The following is a 19,738-nucleotide window of genomic DNA, read 5'->3' on the forward strand; positions in this document are numbered from 1 at the left end:
TAAATATGCCAAACGTGCTTGTAAATAACTGACTAGCCTGTTACTCAGTGCCTTGTAACTCTCTGAATTCAATCTTTGCAAAGTACCATGAGTGCTACAGAGGAGAGTCATAGGGACACAGAGGAACCACTGTTTTCAGGGGAGAAATCCCAGGCTTGAAGATGGGTGGGATCAATTGGTGGGATCACCAACTGCTTCCTGAAAGCTGAAGTAAAATTCAAAAGGAAGTCACCAAGTGTACATCAGAGCATTCCTGAGTAAAGCCCTAATATCTGAGGTTAGGTCCTAAGTTCTTGTGAGGTTTTATGGTGTCACAGTCATATGTCCCTTTTAAAAGAATATATGATTTCACTACTAGGTGCTATTTCAAAATTATCCATTTATTTGAGAACATAGATTACCATCAGCTTTTAGCTGGTAGGTAGTTAATAAATCCAATGAATGAGTAAATACAATTGGTTTTTGGGCTTTTTCTTTTGAAACAAATACTAATGATTCACATTATTGTGTTATGACTATTACATGACTGAGTATCCAAAGAATAAACATCCCTGTCCGATGGGGTTCCAAACATAACAAATGAGAGGAAATAAATGCTCATGCAACGTGGGCAGGCTCCCTGTTCCTCCATATGCAGTTCATTACACCAGCTTCTAAAGTTAGGACTCAGGACAGACCTAACCCTTTCCCTTTCTGGCTTCATAACATTAGGAGAATCAGCATTTCATCATCATGTATCATGTTTATTGAGGCATACCTGAACTTTTTAAAAACCAAAATTTCTATTATCAATACCCTTCCATATGAACAAGACAAGGATACTCGGTCTTTCACAATGATGATGCCATGATGGAGTACAATTCCTCAATATCCCATATTAAGCTAAGTCAAGAATAAATTGTGCTTCATGTTAAGCATGTTTTGATGTCATTTGAAAATTGCCTGGGTTTTATACCCATTTTAATATTGTCCCCTGAGCATCTGATCCATGGAAATCACAACACTCAGATTGTTCAGAAAGGGCTTATCTGACAAGTTTGATCGATTGGTCTTGGAATCCAGTTCTGCCTCTACTGAGTTGTGTGACTTCAAGCAGATGGTGACCTCCATTTTCCCATCTGTACAATGGCTACTGCATTAGCTTCCAGGGTTGTCAGAATGGCATCATGTCACAAAGGCAGAATGTTTTACACAAAGACTTAAGGTATGCACCCCAAGAGAGAGACTTGCATATTGTTTCTTGACTGTGGTGATTGGATGAGAAAACATCTAATCGTGTGTGTAGAGATGCTAAGCAAAAGCATCTTCAATTGGGTTTGATACAGAAAAGGTTCACTCTGAATTAAATGACTCATCAAAACAAAATATCCTACCATGATCCTAATGAGAAATGATTAGTACCCTGAGAAGAGGATAAATTTCTCTCCATGATTTGTGCCGAAGAAGCAACATCCCATACAGACAATTTTTAAAAGGGAAAGGAAAGAAACGGAGGGGGTACACTGGACTCCCCCAGCACTGCCAAGGTCACCGGAGCATTTGTGGGGAATGCATGCTGGTGCAGAGAGAAGTGGGTCCTAGCTATGGAGCCCGGCATGGGGGAGCACTCACAGGAGATACAGCTGCAGAGGCCTCTGTCCACTTGCTCCAGGCTCCTACAGCAGCAGAAACATAGACCCCTGCACTGTAGCTTCTCACTGGCTTGTTTATTTACCCATCAAGAACCATAAGGACCTTTACTGCATAAAATGCCAAGTGTGGTGGTAATTGACATCAAACGATCCATGTCTACCAACAAATAAAAGACTAAAGTAATAAACATAGAGAGATGAGTGTTTAATGGCCTTCAACAAATTTTTATTGTAAGATCCATAACAGTTAACTATATACACTGACATCTCTGGCCTGGCCTGGAGCAGTCCCGGTTTTCAAAGTCAGAGGGAGAGGCCCAAGACCTGCTTTGCTACATTGGTTCCTGCAAAGCTGGCCTGGGCACCTCAGCCAGGCACAGGTTTAACCAAAATTGTCAGATTCCTCAGACTTTCACCATGTCCATAAAACCAGAATTCCTCCATCTTGAATACCCTGTCTCACACATACAGATGAGAGAGAGAGAGAGAGAGAGAGAGAGAGAGAGAGAGAGAGAGAGAGAGAGAGGGAGGGGGAGGGAGGGAGGAAGGGAGGGAGGGAGGGAGGGGGAGAGGGAGAGGCAGAAGGAGAAAGGAGAGTAGTTACCACTTTCATAGATAGATAAAATTCATCCTTTTGCAGATACTTTTAGACCATTTATAGATGTGCAGATGAAGCTTAAGAAATTCCTTCCCTCAAGCTGCTTTTAGACTTCCATAACCCTTGACTACTAGCCTTAACTTAGTCCTAAGACCTGACTAGCCCCTGAATTGGGAACTCACTTTGTTGGTACTGAGACAGCTTTAGAACGCTCCCACACATAGATTTTATTTGTTTAACAGACCATGATGACAGGAGAACGCACTAAACACTCTCATTGACCGTCATAATCACTAGAGCACGGGGGAACAAGACAGCTGCTGCATGTTCATTTCCTTTCAGGCTCATTCACAGGCTTCAGTTAGGTCCCCGACTCTGCAGTGGGGATTAATTTCATGACTGGATTCCTACCTTCACCAGGAAGTCATTGACTCCGATTTGTAAGGATCCCAAAGAAGGCTATGGCCCTCTCTCCTCTCTATAGCCAGAAGCAAATCTTACTCCAACCTGCAAATTGCACATTGTGTCACCTAGCAAGTGGAGCTGGCAGTGAGACTAAAGACAGGCACCAAGAGTGGCTGGTCCTCAATCCCCACCACAAAAAGAGACTGCTCTGTAGGAGAGGGTAGTGTAGACATCAGCAAGAAGAGAGGACCAGAAACAGAGGAGGAGGATGCTGATGGCATCGGTCCCTGGTTCCAGAAATCTGGATGCATCACATTTCTAGCCCGCAGACTTAATGAACATGATTATGAATGTGTTCATGTTTTCTTCCAGCTCTCTCTCTCTCTCTGCCTCTGCTCTCCCACAGAAATCTTTGTCTGATATCAAGAGCGAGCCAACGATCTCAACTTTCTCCCTGGATGTTACGCTTCCTGCCACAGTTTATGTGAACATATCATTCTTGTGCTTTGTCTCCAGACATCTTCAATTCTGATGACTGCTTGCAGATTTCCATTCTAGCCCATTAATTTACCTCTAATTTTTATGGCCAATATCTTGTTGTTCCAATTAGCAGGTCTTCCAAGTGTGTGTTTATCTCTCTTACGGCATCGTTCTCATGGCCGTTTACTTTTTCCTCTCAGTGATGCTATTATTATTTCAAGTGAATTGCACTATTTTTTTCAGGTTTCAAAAAGATACCCATGAGATTTTTGACCGCATTCAATTTTACCTCACAATTTGACGAACAGGACATTATGTGTCTTTATTTATGTTTATATACCTTTAATTTTATCTCCATTTGCCAAACTCCTTTTTTATTTCCTGTAGTTAGGCTTTATGTATTTCTTATAATTTAGGTCTTGCACTTTTTCTTTTGGAGTGGATGTTTCCTTTTATTTTATGTGTTTGGGTATTTGGGCTGCTTGTATGTCTGTGCACCATGTGGGTACAGTGCAGAGGCCAGAAGAAGGCATTGGATTCCCTGGAACTGGAGTTACAGACACTTGTGAGCCACAATGGGAGTGCTCCCAGGAATTGAACCCAGGTCCTCCAGAAGAGCAGCCAGTGCTCTTAACTACTTCGCCACCTCTCTAGACCAACTTTTTCCTCATTGTTTAGTTCTACAAACATTTATCTTATCACATTAATGAGATTTCCCATTCCATTGGATTCTTTCAGTTCTAAATTTTTAAAAAGGGTCATTCAAGAGGTTGTTCTATTTTGATTGGCTATTATTACCACCCACTTTTCCAGCTCTGTTATTCATAATAGTCTTTGATTTTATTCTAATCTGAAAATAAAGTTTAACATTACCCGCCATGCTTGTGTTTCTTTTTCCTTTCCTTGTTGGATTCCTTTGGCCAGAACACTGAATAATGGTAAATGTAGATGCTGCTCCATTTCTTTCTTTTTTGCAAATTCCTTGGCCATTGTCTTCAGACAAGTTGCTTTTTATTGTTTTAAATTGGTACCATATATTCTCACTATCAGAGATTTGTGTTAAGACTGAATATTGATTTTTGTCAAATGATTTTCTGCCTCAAAAGACTCACCTTTTTCTTTATTCTGTTAATATTGCTTAGATTAGCCCTGCCTGCGTTCCTTAAGTACGTTCTCTTTTAAGTTATTCTTCAAAGACTGAGTTTAATTGTAGTGGGATGACTTTAGTAGAGCAGATACGGAGTGAGTGGACTTCCTAATTGACTGACTAGAAAATGAAATTGAAAACCACTCATCCCCACAGTCATTCAAACTTGAAATCACTGTGGTCATTTTGTCCTCCTGAGGGAAAACAAGGAAACTATAGAATCAAATTAATTCATTTCAGAAGTGATGAGTTCCAGGGATAAAATATTCTTGAGTAGGAAGTTCTCCATAGAGAACATAGTACTACTTTCTATATAGATTCTTGTGTTCCTTTGTCCCTTGAGTATCGAACCAAATTGGAAACAACAGTAGTCAGAAAGTTGGCCCAATTCAACTTACACCGGGAAGCTTGATACACTTGGTAGTTTAACACCAGAAAAACAAGCCTTCTGTGCAGGCTTAGAGATAGTATTATGCCTATGAACAATGTTAGCAGGGGCAATTTCCTGTGATACAGGCCCCCATCTACCAGACTAGTGTAGAAAGTGTGCCAGTATGCTCCTTGACCTCCATAGTTGGTGAACACATCCTTGCTACTCCATGCTCCAGTTAGAAACATCTAATGAGTCCTCCAAAGGAGGACTACTTACCTCATCTTCTCCCAGCCTCCCCTTCACACTAGTAAAATTTTGTCTAACTTAGAAACCTATGAAGAAATTAGCAAGTATGCCTCTGACAGACACTCTCTAGGTTTTTGACAACCCTCCCAGTCAGGCGACACTTTCTAGCCTTCAGCCTTGACTGCTTATATTCCCTCTCTTTTACAGTATTTAAATGTTCCTGTCAAAATCCCTTGCCCCGCCCTCAAAAACACTTATAACCATTTCAGGTAGCCTTCCCATTAGGAATGTAAGCAACCAAAAATACTTACACAGAATCTAATTTTCTCAGCTTCTATTCCCTGAGCCAAGCTCTATTGAGCACCTACTGTGTAATCAGCACTAAGACACAAGCAAAGCAGTGACTGGGGATGGAAATAAGATGAAACCACTCAAATAAAGATGACTAAGGCCTGGGTTTTGCATGGAGAGCCGCTGGGTTACCTGAGGAGTGGGCACAGGAGATATAAAATTACCCCCTAGGGAAACTTTTCATGACTTGTGACTTCCAAATGAGAAGCTCACATTTGGAAGAATGTTATCTTCAAATACAAAATTCCAAACAGTTTGTGCTACTTGATGCTTGTATAGATCATTTTCCAAGAAAATAAAAGTGATTTATACATGTTTCCTCAGTATCTGCACATCTCCTCGCTGGCCAAGAACCCTGCTTCCCTTCACACACACATCAGCCTTTTATTGACTTCAAAGGGAGCTTGTTGCATAAAGGGGGAGACCCACAGGGCTGGAATAGACACACACTGCCATTAATCTTGGAGCACTTCTCAGAGCTGGGGAGGCAGGAAGTGCTGTTATGGCCCTTTAAAAACAAAGGAATTGGACATAAAGGTTAATCAGCTTTCCCAGAGTCGAAGTGGTTCCTTCAGCTCTGTTCAGACCTGGAATTTGACTACTAGTCCCAAACTCTTATCCCTGGGTATAGCCTCAAGCAATTGACTTAATGTCTCTGTGTTTTCCTCTTTGTAAGCAGAAAATGTGCCTACTGAGCAACATTGTTTTAAGGGCTAAGTCAACACATACAAAATATTAAAATACTGCTTTATTGTATGGTATGTGGTTGCATGTGTGGGGTGTGTGTGGGGTGTGTGTGTGTGTGTGTGTGTGTGTGTGTGTGTGTGTGTGTGTGCATATTAGTATATACTTGCTCCTATTCTCTTGTGGAAATAAGATTCAGGTCATAGCCAATCCAGCACATGAAACCTCAAAGATAGGCCTCAATACCTAAGTTCACACTGACTTAGAAATCACAAAACTAGCTCTACACTAATGTAGCAAAGTTCAGGGGTGGGAGGGATTCCCCTCTGCCCTGTTTCTTGTAATGTCCTTCTTTTTATGACCCTGAGTATCCTGACCTGAAATTTGGTTCAGCTGAAATGATATGTTTCCTTTGGTGTGTTTCTTCTTGTTTTACCACAGGGTCGCAAAGATGACATAGGACCTGAGAAGGTTCATTTTACCCTAGCAAGATTACCCAGCTTCTCCCGGAGAGATGCTACATACAGGTCTGGAGGGAGGAAAGAACATCTCATTCTTATGGCTAAGCTGTAAAATAATGTTTATGCTTAAATCAAATTGTCAGGTCATTCTTCAATTCCAGCTAGTTTCATGTGGGATGTATTACTATATAATCATGATTACAAGCTTTGCTTCGAAAGAATCTGTGCATAGAACAAAACTGGATGTGATAAATCTCAAGTTGCAAAAACTTGCTTCCTGTCGCAAGCATTTCCATCATTTGGGAACCTGAATAACAAATATAACGACAGTAATAGAAACAGGAGTAATTAAAAACCCCGGGAAACGTACCACTACCCCATCTCTCCACCACCCGGCAAGCCTGGGATTACCTTCCATTAGCTGGAGCCTTCAGCAAAATTCTAAATTCTGGGCTGGAGAGGTGGCTCAGAGGTGAAGAGCACCAACTGCTCTTCCAGAGGTCCTGAGTTCAATTCCCAGCAACCACATGGTGGCTCACAACCACCTGTAATGAGATCTGGCACCTTCTTCTGTATACATAATAAATAAATAAATCTTTTTAAAAAAATATTCTAAATTCTGCTTCCAATCAGACCATTCGCCTTGCCCTTTAACAAGGCTACCTGGGCATTATGTCACCTGAGCTGATGACAAAAGACCACAGATCAAACTCAAATGCTGTTCAATGCAGGTTCTTGTCCTCAAAAACCATTGACATCCTACTAACAGTGAATTAGGGTGACCTGCCCAAAGGCACACACAGTTTTAGCATCAGATCCACGTGTCTGCTGACTTAAAGACATTTAAACCGTATTGTCCACTAGCACCACTGTATAAAGTGACTTAAGTCATGCACTCAGTTTATAGATCCTTTGTGCATCAATGGCATGAAGCATGTAAATGATAATATTTGTATATTTCACTTGTTCAGGAACCAACGAGGTCTTTGAAATACGTGTTTTGACCTGGAAATACACCCTAGTATAGGAACTGCCTGCCTCACCCTTCAAGGTGAACCCTCGGCAGCTCAGTTTCTCAGCATCAACTATCAGAAGAAGAGGATGCTAGCATGGTCCAATTCTCTCTCCTGGGAAGCTGGCATCTGCCCCCAACAGGTTTGCAAATGGTACAAAGGGAACTAGAAACCTGGTCAGTGGACTTGGATGTTTTTTTCAGGATCATATTACTTTGTCCAGAAAATCAGCTTTCTTCCTGCAGAAAACAATGGCCTTGTTGATGGAGACCTGGGGATGTCACAGGAAGAAGGCCTGATGTCCACAATCTATGTAAGGCCCTGGGGCCCGGGGAGAGGGCAGGATGCTAGACAGAGGGATACTGTTGCTAGGGCTGTCTGGGAAGTTGCTCTTTAACCCCTCCGGCTCCCTCCCTGGTGCTGAGCTATCTATTGTCAACAGCTCTCAGTCTCCAGACATTGGTTTAACAATTTTAAAGTACACAACACACTGTTCCCAGCTGTCACCACCCTCTGTCAAATAGATCTCGTGAGCTGACTTCTCGTGGGGAAATTTGTGTCTTTAGGCCAATACCTGCCCAGTCTACTCACTCCTGCTTTATCCCAATCTCTCTGAGATAGAACTTCTAGAGTCAGGTGTAAATAAGGTGCTGTTGTGTGCTTCTCTCTGTGGGTGGACTCACGTCATTTGACATGATGTCCTCCATCCCATCTACATTGTTGAAAGTATCAGGATCCCCTTAATTTTCAATTCCATTGGACATTGATACTACATTTTCTTTACCTATTTATCTGTTGGTGGACACTTACATTGCTTCCATATCTTGACAGTTTCAAATAGTGCTTCAATAAACATAGGCATGAAGGTGTAAGGATGGGAATGGAGCACTGAAGAGGTAGCTCAGTGGTATAGTGCCTGGACAAGGCCCTGGGTCTGACCCCTGAGATAGCAAAAGAGAAAACGATTGAGACAGTAAACGTGAGGTCAGGATTGATGGTGCACACCTGTAATCTTAGTACTTGGTAGGTGAAGGCAGGAGGATCAACGTCTATGCCAGCCTGGACTACAGAATGAGACCTCATCTCAAAAAAAAAAAAAAAAAAAAAAAAAAAGGAAGAAAGAAAAGAAAGGGAAATGAGATGGGCTATAGAAACAGAATAAAGAGGAAACAGTCTGGGAACAGCAGAGGGCAGATGGGCCTTCAGCCGAGGACCCCAGGCAGCCTTATTTATTTCCAGGCAAGCATCTGTAACAGGACAAGCACCAGGTGCCAGGGAGACAATCAGGAAGCAGGACTCAAGAGCAACAGGAGGATGGGGACTCACTAACTAAAGCTAGTGCCGAGGAGCCACGGGTATCGAAGCTACAAAAGTAGAAAACTTAAGTTACCTAAGTAAAGTCTTTTAACTACATTCATCACTCTCCCTCTGCCTCACTGCCACCCAAAAGCCACTGGTTAGACACGTGACACTCTCAGAAGCATGCAGCTGGTGCCAACATAGGTCCCAGCACACCTCCAGCTGTGTGTACTCTTACACCACACTTTATTCAAATGCCCTCTTTCTAACAGAGAAAAAAACTGACAAAAAAAAAAGGGAAAAAAACATTCAGCGATTTAGTCAACAAAGAAGTATGAGCTCTATAGAGATTCAGCTCCACTCCCGTATCTGTTCCAGCCACACAAAACACAAACTGATATTTAGGATAATAGTCCTGACAGAGAAGATCCACAACCACCAAAGAAATACTTACTTATGCTCAGACACTCTAGTTAACAGAATCTTAGGCTCTCCGCAGCTCTATTTCATCGGATCGTGATAACAGTGCCTTGTCAGAGTTAGCTAATCAGATTCAAATGAAACCATCTTTGGAGATAGATTGTCTAGCAGTAAATTTATTTGGCAATTTTTTTTCTAGATAAACTTGCTTCCCTTTTGAGTTTCACAAATCAAAAAGCTAAGACACTTATGAAGAAGCTACCTAATATGGTTTGAGGATGCATTCTTGAGATAACCCATTTCTTTTATATAACTCTTCTTAAATTATTGAGATACAAAGTAGAAAAAAGAAGGGATAGTTATGGGGTGCTTTCTTGTATTTTCCTAGGCTCAGATGTAAATTGAATGGGATGTTAAATCTATAATTTCGGTGCCAGGATCCTCTTGAAATATTTGTCCCTTTAACTATTGGCAAATGAGCACAGCTAAATCAGAGGGAGGTGGGAAGACACACACCCCCATTTTATATGAATCACCTGAAGCATGGATATTAAACTAAGAAGCAGAGGTGTTGAAGATACAACCAATTTCTTCTGGTTCCCCCTTTTTCTCTGTATTCTATTTTGTTATATTACTTTTCTATCTACTCAGCTCTGAACTTGCTAATAAAGTTAAGGTGAGGTACTCTAATATTGTATGCTAATAAATGAATCTTTTCATAAATCAAGATTAAGACAAAGTGTTTTTCAATGTGATTGGAAATAACTAGCTACCTTTTATATACTCCCTATACACACACACACACACACACACACACACACACACACACACACGCATGCATGCAAGCACACCAGCCATTTTGCCTAGGATCTCTGTGAGAAGTTGCTCCTTGACTAACTCCTGATTGACAGATCCTTCTTGGTACTCAATCATGGCTCCTCCATGGTCCAGCCATGTTGTCAGAGGGAAGATGGCTAACTCCAAGGAAAGAATTGCTTCAGGAAAGGGCATATGTTTCCCTTCTCTCTCAGGACATCCAGGTGCCATAACTAAATTTCCTGTGTGTCGGGCCCTGGAAGAGTTTACTGAACTCTGCAAGGGGCTGGGGGTGGGAAACATTCTTTTCCTTTCAAATCTTCTTTCTCTACCAGAAACATCACTCTCACTGTGTTGCCTTATAAATTAGTCCTGTAGGATTTACGGCCATTTCTATGCTTTAAGTCAAACATTCTTTTAAGGCCAAACAGAGTAATTTACAGGATTTGTGTCTCTAAACTATCTTATAAATGGTTGTTCTCTAGTTCAAGGTGAATAACAGTCAGAGGCAGACTAGTATCAGAGAATACTGGCTGCAATTCAATTTTATTACCTTTGAGAATTCACCCGGGGGAATCGGGCAGACTGGTTTAAAAAATCTATAGGCTGATCATCATGAGTCTGTACTGGAAAACCCTTTGCAGGCAAACACTCCAGTATAGGTTTTAAGCCTATCTCCCTTCATTGATTGCCATATAATTTTCCTTTCCAGAGATGCCACTGTTGCTAATCATACCTGTAGTTACCACAAAACAAGGGATTTGTCCCCAACCTGTAAAGCTAGATCTCTTGGGATGTGACTGCAAATACTTGCTTAGACCCTGACACACCCAGATGTCTCCCTGCACCCCTGACATAACTACAAACACGTTAATGCCATTCCAGCTTCTCGCTCTTATTTTAGTGCTGGTTTAAGCTCAAGACTTGCAGGAATCTAGATTTTTCTGTCAGGGCACATTTACTCTGCACATATCTGGAAATTCCCACTCCTGGCCTATAGTCTTCGATTTGATGTGGAATTTGATAACACATCTTTGTCATTTTTCTGCCTGTTCATCTATTAAAAGACACAAACACCTCTCCATTTCCCAGGTGTAGATGCAATATTTCAAAACATTGCACTGGCTACAGCCATCCCAGGCAGACTGTGATCAGATAGTAAAATAACATGAGAAATTCTAAATGGTGAAATTCAGTTCAGGTGCTGATTTTAGTCTGAGGAGCATGACAAAAGGAAGCCAAGTTTGCACTCTGTTTCTTTGATGTCTTTAAAGCCTAGGGATTGTTTAGATAAAAGTAAAATATGTAAGGCTTTGTCAAAGGTTCCTCTCTCTCACAGTCTCAGTTGCAGACATGATGCTTCCCCAGGGCCAAGCTAGTGAGCAGTTGAGATTTTACCAAATGTGCCGGTGTGCTTCCTTAGCAGCCAGACGCCCATGGAAAATGAAATGTGAGGGGCAGGAAATGAAGTGCAAATGGAATGGGATGTCTGCAGTCCTGGTGCTATTCCTGAGCTGGGAGGCAAGCCCCTACCATGGGTAGCAAAAGCCTGTGTTAATGTAACCACTGGAAAACTTGAGACTACCTGTCAGCTCCCAAAAGAAGGCTACTGCATCCAGGTAGCTTTGGACCCCCATGTTCATCAGTTATTCTGCTGGTTTCTATGGCGACATCCTCCTAGGTATTTGTAAGGTCACAAAGGGAAGAGCTAACCCTCTTACTCCTGGAATAACTAATGTGGTTCTGTTACTTGCTTGATGTAAATGGTCTCAAGTGACAGCGAACTGTACATATAGTCAATTACAACTGCTCAAAGGAAATGATTTGTTGTAACAGCCGCTGTTCAACCTCTGTGACATCAATGTTTCTATGGAAACAGTTGCCCATTGCACTGCTTTGAATTGAGTATTGATCAAACGAGGGCCAACACTATTTCAGAGACTTGCTACTTTACTGTGTGGCAATTTACGATAGGAACTCATAACATCACTGTATATTTCAAGCCCCAAGGAACCAATTTAGCAGACAGTTACAGAAGAATATTAACAGAGGTCAATAATGGAAGTCTGATTATAGTCCTAGAACAATTATTCAATGCTTTTGTTGTCTGTGCTTTCAACATTCCAGCAGCTATTTAACGGGTTTTCAAATAATAATATTCATGCCTGGAGAAAGTGCTGTGTTCATTCGTCTTACTTTATTTTTCATTGTTATGTTATCTATCAATAAAATTATTCAGCTATATTAACCAAGCTGTGACCCCTCAGAAGTAAATAACTATTGATCAAGGAGTAAAGATCTGCTGGCGCACAACACTGTTTTCCATTAATGATCTTATTGGCCCAGCTGATAAGAAGGTTCACTCTGAACCACAGAAGACACAAAAGTAAAGAATAATTCTATGAAAACTAGGGGCTCAGTTTCCCATCTCTACTGATGATTGAATCTTCTAGCCTTGATTGAAGGAGTAGTGAAAATAAAAGCAACACCCAGAAGAATTGTTTGGTAATCTGCAATGTCCATTATCTATGTATATGTTTTTCAATGTTCATTGGAAAGAGCCTTCATGATGATTTTGTCTAACCTCTCCTCAAAGAAACATGGCCAGACAAGTTGATAGATAAATAGATAGATAGATAGATACATACATACATACATACATAGACAGATCATAGATAAGCAGGTAGATAGATAGATAGATAGATAGATGCATATATATATATATCTTATACATGTACTCATATATGTGATGTTATATTGGAAAAATAATAATTTATTAACATCACTTATCTGAATGAAAATACATAACAATTATTTCTGTCCTTAGATTGATTTTTCCATAACTTCAGCCAACCAATGCTGGAAAATCATTTCCTTCTTTCCCTCTGAGTCACGAGCCAAACAGTCTGCTGCAGTGACATTGACCAAGGTGTAGTTACATCTGTGAGAGCGAAGCTGGAGCTGTGAATTGTCAGAAAGCATTGGATACCATGGCTACATGCCTCATAAGGGGTTGTCTGTGGGTGTAAACTGTTTCAATCTGTGGGTCAGAGTACTGAGTTTTTATTATAGTAATTGAAAATTAAGGCTTGGAGAACGATTTTTGTCAGATAATAACAGATCCCCCTCCTGCCTGAAGGAAGCCCTTATTCATGAAGGGAAAAAGATGTTCATGTGAGTGAGGGATTGATTTCTAAAGCCCTTATGTGGATAGCTCAAAAGTAAATACAATTTGAAAAATCAGTTCATGAAAAAGAAAAATCTAAAATAATTCTAAAATGTCTAAATCCGATCATCTCTCTCTCTCTCTCTCTCTCTCTCTCTCTCTCTCTCTCTCTCTCTCTCATCAACTAGAGCTAAGTCTTTTGGAGAAATACCATCTTTATATTGAGGTAAATGCATAAAGAAAATATTTATTGAGTTTCCACTAAATGCTAGGTACTGTTCTGAACACTGGAATGCAGGTGAATGAGACTAGGTCTTGGGTTTCACGGCCTATTCTAGTAAGTAATGAGAGTATTTGCCATGCTGAACAGAAAGTTCTGGAGAGAAATCATACCTGTTCCCACATGTGATGCTTCCTCCTATGTCTCTTTTGCTATAGTTCACTACCATTTTTGCTAATTTGTTTATTTATACCCTGCTTTTGCTATAAAAAGAATGTAAAACGTGTCACGAAATGGAAATGGAGAAAAATTATGGTGGATGGAAACTAAATATAGGAAAAATAGATAAGCCCGGAGACATAACAAAGTTAGCCAACACCAGACATGCCACAAGGCTCAGTCAGTGTGCATTCCACAGGTAGACAGGCAGACGTTTGATTCAGAGTTCCTAAACAACCAAAGTAAAGAAAAAGCATCAGCAGCCTCGAGTCTCCATCAGTGGGATTAAAACAAAGCAGAGCCACAGCATCACATTGAAAGCAGATGCACAGAGGTTACACTAAGGCTGACTCCTGGAATTAACTAGAGAGGATTCGCCACACAGTGTAAGGAACTAGGCTTGGGTGTGTGACAGACAATATCTTCCATTACAGACTGTCTGGAAACACTTCATTGTGTTCTGCGGGGCTTGAATGTTAAGGCTCTTCATAATTTAATAATCACAATTCTGTAGGAGAACTAAAAAAACTTCCCTAAAGTATTGCTGGATATTAATGTCTCACTATTGAAAAGCCATTAAAAAATGCACAGAACTTTAATCTGTGCTGGCTGGTTTTGTGTGTCAACTTGACACAAACTAGAGTCATCAGAGGAAGGAGCCGCAGTTGAGGAAAGGCCTCAGTGAGATCCAGCTCTGAGGCATTTTCTCATTTAGTGATCAATGTGGGAGGGCCCAGCCCATGGTGGGTGGTGCCATCCCTGGGCTGCTGGTCCTGGTAAGAAGATGAGCTGAGCAAGCCATGGGAAGCAAACCAGTAAGCAGCTCCCCTCCATGGCCTCTGTATCATCTCCTGCCTCCAGGATCCTGTTTGAATTCCCGTCCTGACTTCCTTCAGTGATGAACAGCAATTCTGAAGTGTAAGCCAAAGAAACCCTTTCCTCTCCAACTTGCTTTTTGATAGTGGTATTTTGTCGAAGCAGCAGAAACCCTAAGACAGATACCCACATACACATATATGACTTGGGAGGATAGACCCTCCTGGTATATCTTAAAGATCTCTCATGGGGAAAACTTTTTGCTTGGATGAGGTTCCTTTACTTTCAACTTCATGTTATCTAATTGCATCTATAAATATCCATATATATACTTGTATATGTGCATATGTATATAATTTTTAGCTTTATAAGTAAATATGGAAAGTTCTGCACAAAATGTTAGCACTGATTTCAGTCTCTGAATCTCTAACCAGTTTGGTTCAGATGACTCCTGACTTATCCAAACCAGGTGTTTTATAGTTTTAAAAAGTTAAAAAAAAAAAAAAAAAGTGGCGTCAGGCGGTGGTGGCGCTCGCCTTTAATCGCAGCACTCAGGAGGCAGAGACAGGCGGATCTCTGTGAATTCGAGGCCAGCCTAGTGTACAGAGTGAGTTCCAGGAAAGGCGCAAAGCTACACAGAGAAACCCTATCTCGGGGGGGGGGGGGGGGGGAGTGGTGTGTTGCTCTTGGATTCACCTATCTGAAAGCGATAATTAATTTATTTAAAGGCATAGTAAGTAGAAGCGAACTGAGACAGGCCCCGCTTTCCCTCCACCTCCATCCCATGCCCTAGGCTGAGTCAGTTGATTACTCACTTGTAGTCCATGGAGGAGGAAGCCTGTAGGTGCCTGTAGGGTGGCCGAGGTCCTGGCAGAAGAAGAGCACCCTTCTTGCACAGCTCTCCTGGGTCACATATCAGATTGGGAGTGCCTACAGCTTCCTCATTCCTCTAACCAGGACAGGCTTTCTGCTTTGGAGGCTTAACCGGGATCATTCCTCATGAACGTGACTCCACACCACCCTCCTTGGCTTTGTGGGTTTCACTTCCTGACTGTCTACATTCCTGGCTTTTTAGGCAAGTGCTCTTCCCCTGCACCCCAGCCCTGCATTCTTGGCTTTCTAACTTACCATCTTTCAAGACAGGAAAGAACCTCAGTGTGACTTCTGCTGTGACCATGGCCACCCTCCCGTCACCTAGTGAAATTTTTGTCACCGTTCTTCTGCACGGACTATGATGAATAAAGAGCTGACATCGGCTTCGGAGAAGGTCTCAGCACTGTTACAAAGCCAGCAGGTAGGAACGAGATGGTGTCACCAGTGGGGTTGAGCTCCACAGTGCCTAGAGATCATCCCACTCAAGACATGTCACAGGAGCTGGTGGGCTCTGGCACAGAAGCAGCAGCCTGTGAGCTACCCTAGCTGCTTTCACGTCACTCACAGGACCCTGCTCATGATTCATTCTGGATGTCACGGGGGCAAGAATGTGGTCTTCCTGAAGCACTCTCGGGGTTCCTCTGTGTAGAAAACACCAGAACTATTAACCAAAATAGCTATCAGTAACCTGAAAAATCCCCCAGTATTTTACTGCTGCATATCTCAAGAGGAACTATGGAAGCCCGGCTACCAAAAAAGGTGAGCTCTTAACACAGAAAGATGGAGATGACAGAGCAGAACAGACCTGACCAAAAAGCTGTGAACTCGCAAAGCTTGCTGAAGATCAGCGCTAGTTCCCAGCTCCAGGGCTATAGCCTATCTGGGTTGAGAGAGAGAGAGAGAGAGAGAGAGAGAGAGAGAGAGAGAGAGAGAGAGATATTCCTGTTCCTGTTCCATGTGATATTTCAAGAATCTGACTTGAATTTGATTTATGGATTTATAAGTCTACAGTGTGGCGGCATCCCATGTCTAAGCCATCTGACAATGAGAACTCAATGTAGTAAATAGGGAAGAAGGAACGTCTGGGGTGCCATTGACCTGGGCTTCACGACCCTCACTCCCCAGTCCTTGTGTGATTATGTTCCAGAATCTACACTCACCATCATAAGACCAAACCGCCCAACAGAGTCACCCTCACTCTGTGATATATTGTGTCCCCCCAATACACTGTGTCCCCCAACAAAATTTATCTGAGGATCAGAGGAAAAAGCCAGACACTATAAGTAAACATAGAAGTCAGGCAATGGTAGCACATGCCTTTAATCCTGTCACTTGGGAGGTAGGGATCTGTCTGGATCTCTGTGAGTTCAAGGCCACACAGGGGAACATAGCCAAGCGTGGTGACACGTCCTAAATTCCAGCACTAACCATAGAGGTCTGGAGGTCTGTATAGACAGACAGGAAGCTGGGCAGGAAGAGGAAGTGATGTAGCTGGACTGAGAGAGCCAATGCGAGAACAGAACAGAAAGGCATATAGGTGTGGGTATACAGGAAGTAGCACTCTTTGGAGACTGAGGAGTTGGTGAGGTGAGGTTAGCTTGTGGCTTTTCCTATTTCCCTGACCTCTCAGGTTTTCTCCCCTATATCTGGCTCCATGTTTTTTTATTTAATAAGACCATTTAGCAATTCAGCTAAACGCCAAGGAATTTATATCTATGTTTTCAAACGATAAAATGTTTGCGGTAATATTTAAATTTGGTAAGGCCTAACAGGCTGCCCTTCCAGTTTTGATTTTACAAAGACCAAGTGAGTTTTAATGGCCATTCTTCTGTGACCGCTGATCTGACCCTCACCCTTTTTATTCACTGACTGAAATACTAGATAACCCCAGAACAGGGCTTTGTGAGTTCTGTTAATGCTGTGCAATGGGGCTCCTCACCCCAGCCGTCCACTTGCAGAAGTGCAGAATGGGGGTAAGGGGTGACAGGGGAAATGGGATTAGTTCTAGAAGACCCACAAAACCCCACAAAAAACAGTCACAGATGCTTGGAGGTGAGCTTACCATCTTCAGATTCCATCAGCACAAAGGCAGAGATGCCGAGGGCTTATCACATTCACACACCCAGCGCCTGCTCTCTGTTCTTCCTTACGGTGCGGATCACTTTCATCCCTGAAAAGTCCTGTTTTTTAGCAATCATGTCATATCTTTTGGAGGTGTGTGTTGTTTGTTTGCATGTCTCAAATCAACTGTTCTATAGAGAAGAAGACAGGTTAAGTGTCTTGGAGCAACCAACCAGTGTGGAAGTAGCCATTATAGAAGGCTTTGTGTAATCATTGCTTCTGGTACTTTCTTTTTAATAAAAAAAAAAAAAAAAGCTATTATCTTTTCACTTTTGTTTCCAGTATTTGCTTATTTTTCTGTTTTTATTTATTCATTGAAGATTTCATATATGCATACAATGTATTCAATCATGTTCACTCTCCCCACTTCCCCACTCTTCCTAGACCACATATATACTTATATGCACACATGTGTACACACACACATGTACACACACACACACACACACACTCCCAACTTCATATTTTCTTTACAAAAAAAATAATTTACTGAGTTCAATTAATGCTGTCCATATAGATACATGGGTAAGGGGCCATCCACTGGTACATGGTCAACTTACCAGGGTTAACACGCCAAAAGATAATGTCACTTACCTTTTATTTTGCCTTTATTCTTTCTTTCTCCCAAACAAGCAAACATTGGAATTTAGAAATTATTCATGGAAACATTTTGGGCGTCCACACACCCCAGTGTACAAGGAATTAGGAACTGGGTAGACTGAAAACTAAATAAAGGAATATGGTTTGTGGTGAGGGTCTGGGGTGGCAGAAATGATGGACAATGCAGATAACAACTACCCCTGGAATGACCTGACAGTGGAGCTTCACCTTAGCAACAGTCTAGAATGCTCTGGGCAGCTTTTGAAATCCCCGATGCCCTGGTCCCACGTAAGAACAAATTCTGTAGTTGTAGGACCCAGGGCAGCCAAAATTAAGAACCACAAAGAAATGTGCCCATATGGGAGTGTGCTTAATTTCTACTTTTAGATAGCTCATATTTTAAACCTTTCTTCGTAAAGATGCTCTTGTTACCATAGCAGCAGGTAAAGAACCATGAAAGGACTCCCCTTGTTGAGGGAAGCAGAGCCAAATGAAAGAATGCTGTAAGTAACCATCATGCCGAAGGTTATTCGAGGGACAGAGGCGGCCCAGCTGTCCTACAAAGTGGGCATGCTCAAATGGGAGAGAAGCTTCAGGACTTGAATACTGTTGGATTCTCGAGGCGTGTGTTCTGGAAAGCGGCCTGTGCCACCTCAGACCAGCCCTCCAGACCTAGTACTGCCATCTAGAGGATGCTATAAATCTCCCAAACAAAAGCATCTCACAAGGCAGGAATGGCTGAGATGTTGATAATATTAATCTCTTGCTTAATCTCTGTTCCAAACTGCTTCGTAGGAACATCAATACAAATATCCATTAAATACTTGTAGATACAGTTGTCTATTAATTATAAGAGATAAATGCAATATTGAAGCAGGATTTAAAGGAATGAAACACTGGGACAAGAGAGTGCTCTCTCACTGGCATTTTTGTTATTTACCCTCTTCTTCACTTCCTGCAATCCTGACATCACTTCCTGAACCTAAGATAGGTCTAGTTAAACTCTGTCTTTAGCACCGATATCCTTAGAACTCAGAGTGTCAAGACCACAGAGTGACTTAGACCCCCGATCCAGCCTCCTCACCTGTGGCTCCTCACCCCGGACGCGACCGTTCTGAAATCCTGGCAGCGTTTGGGCTGGGGCTTACTGTCTAACTGAAGAAACTCCAACTGCAGAAAACAATTCCTCCCCTCTAGGTTTTATGTGGGTTCTTTAGTCCAAAAATTCAGAATTTATTGAAGAGGCTTTTTTTTCCTTCATTTATTCTTTTATTCTCAAGGTGTTTGCCCATGTCTGGGGTTGGAATATGTTCAAGTAACAGATGTCACACTATTCCTGGGAGTCCTGGCTGTGTTCATCTTATGGGCCTATTACGAAGGCCACCTGCTTCCTCTCCTTATGGTGAACCACTGTAACCCCGGACTTCTGTCCCTTTTTGTGGTTTGGAAACATTGGTTTGTCTTCACCGATGAGATGTGCATGTGCCCTCATCGCCGATACATTTTGAATCAATTTTCCAGGGGGAGAAAAATGAGCTCCAGCCATTAGACAAAGCAACAGAAAAGGGAAAAGATGGTCATACAGCAGGAGTCAGAGTTAGCTAGAGCTTGCTGTGGGCTGCCCAGGTCGCACATCTAAGACAAGAATATGATCTGAAGATTCCTACGGAGTTCAGTTCCCACTACAGCACACCGGCTGCTGATCACACCCAGTCTGATGATGTCCCAAGGAGGCCATTGGCTGAGTCAGAACGACTGGGATTTTGTATAAAATATCTTAGGAGCTAAGTCTCCAGTAC

This window comes from Onychomys torridus, chromosome 4, assembly GCF_903995425.1.
Source record: "Onychomys torridus chromosome 4, mOncTor1.1, whole genome shotgun sequence".
Lineage (NCBI taxonomy): Eukaryota > Metazoa > Chordata > Mammalia > Rodentia > Cricetidae > Onychomys > Onychomys torridus.